Below are 6,000 nucleotides of genomic sequence, written 5' to 3' on the forward strand. Positions count from 1 at the left end.
CCCTAAGCCCAAAGCTCCAGGTTTGATTCAGGGCCCGATGACCGAGCTGCGTTCATAACACAACCAAAACAGGCAGAGAATCAAATTCTTGACCTTTCTGTCAATGGGAATAGTTTCTCCCTGTCCCTGTCCATTCTATCATCGAAACCTGAAAAAATAGGAGCAGGAGGAGGCCATTCAGCCCTTCGAGCCTGCTGCCCCTTTCATTGTGATCATGGCTGATCATCCAAGTCAGTAGCTTCCCCCTCATTTCCTTTGATCCCCATGGAGGGCGGGATACTCCATGATGGGCCACGGCTGAAATCGGGAGAGGCGATTGGGCGGAGGATGGGTCCTGATGCCAAAATTGCGGGGCACGCCAATTTTCAAAGCTCTGGCGTGTGGAAAGCATTCTACTCCCCAAATCCAGTAAACTCTGATCATCTGCCCGCTGTTCTCCGGGGCCCCCGGATGCTCCTCCTCCGCCGCCGCCGGGGGGGGGAGCATTCCCGACGGCGAGTGTCGCTTGTGCTTTTAAAAATTTGGAAACAGGCGGTGAGGGTGGCGAGGAGGCTGCCAGTCCTGTCTGCCCCACCAAGCGAGCAGGGGATGGGCCATGGAGTCGGGGTGACCACCCCACAGGACCCGGGTGTCCAGGCACGGACCCTGATAGCCACAGCCCGCAAGGCAGCCATCTTGCTACTCAACCGGCCTGACCGCCCACCGCGGCGCGTGGTCGGGCAGAGTGACACCGGCCTGACGGCTGCCACGCACCCCCCGCCCCGCACTCCAGCCCCCCCGCCCCGCACTCCAGCCCCCCCACCCCCCCCCCCCCCCACCCTGACCGCCGCCCGCTGGAGGGAAAACACGCGGCCCACCCAAGGGCAATGGCCACAGTAGCCCCTGCAGGAGGGTCCCGGACCGGGGGGGGGCGTGAAGGTTACCGCAGGCATGGGAACCACCAGCCAATGGGACCCCTGGTAGCAGGGACGGGCAGCCAGAGGTCCCCGTGGTGCAGAGCGCTGTCAGGGCCAGGAGTGCGGTGGGTAAAGTAACCGGGGCAATGACCCGGGATGTGGGGGAACGGAGGGGGGGGGGGGGGGGGGGGGGGGTGATGGAGGAGGGGGAGGGGAGGATGCGGACATGCAGAGGCAGGGCCTGGTTGGGCATGGGGGTACACGCCATACCGACACGCCCGCCTTTCACCCCCCCTGCAGACAGTGGATTTCGGAATTCAGACAGGAATGGTGGCCTTCGCCCTCGTCACCGCAGCCTTGCTGGGGGAGACACCGAGGCTGTGCGAGCTGGAGCTGCCCGAGGGGGACCCCGCAGCAAGGGAGCCTGTCCCAGAGCAGCAGGAGGCAGCGGCTGAGGATGGGGAAGCCGGCCGCCCAACAGGCCCAGGAGGAGGAGGAGGTGGGAAGGAGGCTCCGCATGAGGGCCTCACAACCTGAGGACCTGCCGGACGGGGGGCATGCCGTCGGAGACTCCGGCCGAGCAGGGAGACAGATGATGGTGCAGCTGGCATCGCGTGGGTGGGGGGGGGGGGGAGGAACACCCGCTCCCGGTGCCCGCCGAGGTGATGGTTGTGGAGTCCCTCCAAGCGGCGAGTGGGGACCTGCTGGGAATCTCAGACCTCGGTGCACAGGTACATCCCCGCTGACACTGTGGCTCGATACGCCAGGCCGCCACAATACATCACATTCAATGTGGACCGAGCCCACCAGCATGCCCGGGCAGTGGGGTTCGCTGCCGTCCCCGAGATGCCCCAGGTCCAGGGGGTGGTGCACGGGATGAGCTCCGGCCCACGACAGGCCGGTCTAAACAAACCGAAAGGGTTTCCACTCGATGAACGTGAAGCTGGTGTGTGACCGTGAGCAGCACATCGAGAATTGCTTATTGTCACGAGTAGGCTTCAATGAAGTTACTGTGAAAAGCCCCTAGTCGCCACATTCCGGCGCCTGTCCGGGGAGGCTGGTACGGGAATCGAACCGTGCTGCTGGCCTGCCTTGGTCTGCTTTAAAAGCCAGCGGTTTAGCCCGGTGAGCTAAACCAGCCCCTAAACATTATGCCCGTCTGCGCCCGATTCGAGGTGCAGCCTGGGCAGAGAGGTTTAGCTCCTGGGTGATAGGGGCCCACTGCGGCCCTGCCTATCCAGAAACCACAGACGGACGCGGAGACCCGTTACCATGGCTGCCATGCAGCGAGCAGAGGCCTGATCGCGGCTACGGCATCGTGAAGATGCAGCTGCCTGGACCGCTCTGGTGTAGAGCTGGGAGGGCCTCCCACATCCTGGTCCCGGGTGTGTGGGACGGGGGGTTAGAGCTGCCAACTGACTGCCCAGTTTTATTCTGCCCTGCTGGCCCGTACCCGGCAGCGTTGCCCACAGCGCTCACGACCTCTCCCACCTGCGCCCGGGCCCGGGACACGGTGGTGGGCGGCAATCACCTCCGCGCCCGCCTCTCCTCCACTGCGCCCAGCAGGGTCTCCAGCCCGACATCGGTGAACCGTGGTGTTGCTCCCCTTGCTGCCATCTTGTTGGCTGGGATGGTGTGTGCTCGGAGTGGTGTTCTTGTCAGCTTGTCAGCCTCTTGAGTTTCAATCCCGGCTCCAGCGGATCGGACACCGTTTCTCATTGGAATCGGCCCATTAACGTTCGCAGCATTTATCTGGGAACGGCTGATGTCCACAAGGCAATCCGACTCCCTTCCAGGCCTGGGACGGAGCAGACAACAATGATATGTTCCGCAGGGATCAGCGCTGGGACCTTCGCTGTTGGTAATATATATCAATGATTTAGAGGAAAATGTAAGTGGTCTGATTAGTGAGTTTGCGGACTGTGGTGGTATGGATATGAGCACTGCCATCGGTGGCTTCCCATTGGCTCTGGCTGGTCATGTGCCTCTTGTCCGAATGGTTGGGACTAGACATGTGACTGCTCTCCAATTGGTCGACAGGCAAGTAGGCCCCGCCTCCGAGGTGGGGTATGAGTACCCAGAGTTCCCGGCGGTCGGCCTTTCTCTGTAGTCGACCACCGGGCTAACAACTAGCTGATTAAAGCCACAGTTCGGATCCTAATTGTGTCTTGAGTCGAATTGATGGTACATCACGGACAACACAAAGGTAGGTGGAAGTGCGGATAGCGATGAGGACTGTCAGAGGATACAGCAGGATTTAGATCATTTGGAGACTTGGGCAGAGAGATGGCAGATGGAGTTTAATCCGGACAAATGTGAGGTGATTCATTTTGGAAGGTCTAATGCAGGTAGGGAATATACAGTGAATGGTAGAACCCTCAAGAGTATTGACAGTCAGAGAGATCTAGGTGTACAGGTCTGCAGGTCACTGAAAGGGGCAACACATGTGGTGAAGGTAGTCAAGAAGGCATACGGCATGCTTGCCTTCATTGGCTGGTGCATTGAGTATAAGAATTGGCAAGTCATGTTGCAGCTGTATAGAACCTTAGTTAGGCCACACTTGGAATATTGCGTATCATTCTGGTCGCCACACTACCAGAAGGATGTGGAGGCTTTAGAGAGGGTGCAGAAGAGATTTACCAGGATGTTGCCTGGTATGGAGGGCATTAGCTATGAGGAGCGGTTGAATAAACTCGGTTTGTTCTCACTGGAACGACGGAGGTTGAGGGGCGACCTGACAGAGGTCTACAAAATTATGAGGGGCATAGACAGAGTGGATAGTCAGAGGCTTTTTCCCAGGGTAGAGGGGTCAATTACTCGGGGGCATAGGTTTAAGGTGCGAGGGGCAAGGTTTAGAGGAGATGTACGGGGCAAGTTTTTTACACAGAGGGTAGTGGGTGCCTGGAACTCGCTGCCGGAGGAGGTGGAGGAAGCAGGGACGATAGTGACATTTAAGGGACGTCTTGACAAATACATGAATAGGATGGGACTAGAGGGATACGGACCCAGGAAGTGTAGAAGGTTTTGGGTTAGACGGGCAGCATGGTCAGCACAGGCTTGGAGGGCCGAAGGGCCTGTTCCTGTGCTGTACCTTTCATTGTTCTTTGTTCTATATAACTACAAGATTAAGAGGAGAGAACTGGGTACCACAACTCCAAGGATATCTCAGGCCTCAGGCCTCAAACCCAGGGTCTCCTTTAGAAAATAAGAAAAGCAGAAAGAACAATGAGCAAGTAGCAACGAACAAAGGCCCGAATTGCCAGCCCCCAGCTACCGGGTTCCAGATTGAAGGGAACAGGCCACCAAACCATCAAACAACAACACATCCCCTGGGCAACACCAAAATAGCCATCAGGCCCGAGGTGAAGAAGGATCGCAGCCGGAAAGTGGGAGCCCCGACCCAGGGCGGAGGGGGTCATCAGGGCAACCCTCCGAAAAGGAGGTGGGGGTGCCCTGGGAGGGAGAGGGTGCCCTGGGAGGGAGAGGGTGCCCTGGGAGGGAGAGGGTGCCCTGGGAGGGAGGACCAGGAGGGAGAGCCAGCCGACACTCCCGTTCCCCCCCCCCCCCGCACCAGTGAATCCATCCAACAAGCAGGGCCACCATAAGTCCACTTATCAAATAGGGCCGCTCATTTAACCATAGCACCCAGACCCACCATCTTAACATCACCACAAGTAGCTCGGGAGAAATCCAAGATCAAAGTCAGGGACTCAGCAGAAGCCACGCCCCGGGGTCTCTCAGAAGGAAGAGAAAGAATAAAGAGAACGAGCAAGAAACATCAGAACTCATCGCTCGGATAACAAAACTACACAAGCTATATAGAATAAGGCATTTCAAAATGGACGAAAGCCTGCCATAGGGGGACCTGACTCCTACTCGGGGGAAAAGGATAACGAAGCTCGATCCATCCCAAGGCCATTGCTCACCTGGGTGCCCGACCCAGCCACAACCAGCTCCCCCTACAGGCGCCCTGAGAGAGCACACCCCCCCATTCCTTAGGGACAACAGGACACCGACCACAGGCCCCCCGCCTGGACCAGCCCAGCACCGTCACAAAACGCTCAGGTGAACCCAACCCCAAGGAACCTCGACGCAGCCCCAACCCTTCCACCCCATCGAGGCCACACCAACCCAGTCCTGATCAGGACACGGCTCTCCTCCAATCCCACCCAACGGGAGTGGGTCAGCCAGAGCCAATGGGGGACCCCGGCATTGCGGGTGCCTTGACCAGTTCAAGATCTCTGAAGGATTCCATCGAGCAAGGACACCATTATTTTCACCATGCCATCTCACCAGAACCCAGGCGGTCAATAACCTAGGCTCTGGCCAGGTTTGGGGGGTGGGGGGTGAAGGGAGGGGGTGGTGTTGGGGAGGTGACTCGATCTGTTCAGCCATCTCTAATGACCTAAATCCGGCCCAGGGTAACACGGGGTTGGTGGTCTGAAGGCCTCAGAGGGGCCTCTCGGTATGGAGCGATTGTCTTATAAGCCAAAGTTAGACGTGTTGGGACTCTACTCATTGGAACTGAGAAGAATGTGAGGTGATGACATTGAAACATTTCGGATTCTCCAGGGGCTTCACAGGGTCAATGCTGAGAGGGCGTTTCTCTGACGGGAGAGTCTGGGATCAGAGGGCACAGTCTCAGAATAAAGGGGTTGCCTGTTTCAGACAGAGATTAGGGGGAATTTCTTCTCTCAGATGGTGGTAAATCTTTGGAACTCACTGCCACAGAGAGCTGTGGGGGCATAGTCCTTGTGTATGTGTAATGCTGAGAGAGATTCTTGATTAGTAAGGGGTTGAAGGATTACGGGGATAGGGCAGGAGAGTGAACGTCAGGAATGTCAGATCAGCCATGACACTATTGAATGGCGGAGCAGGCTTGAGGGGCCGAATGGCCTAATCCTGTTCCTATTTCTCATGGTCATAGAGTGCAGAAGGAGCCATTCAGCCTATCGAGTCTGTTCCAACCCTCCGAAAGAGCACCCTACCTAGGCCCATACACGGGAACGTGGGAACAGGATTAGGCCGTTCAGCTCCTCGAGCCTGTCCTGCCATCCAGTGAGATCATGGCCTTTGGGAAGGAGCCCTTAATATCTTTGCTTAA

Source organism: Scyliorhinus canicula, chromosome 23 (assembly GCF_902713615.1).
Source record: "Scyliorhinus canicula chromosome 23, sScyCan1.1, whole genome shotgun sequence".
NCBI lineage: Eukaryota > Metazoa > Chordata > Chondrichthyes > Carcharhiniformes > Scyliorhinidae > Scyliorhinus > Scyliorhinus canicula.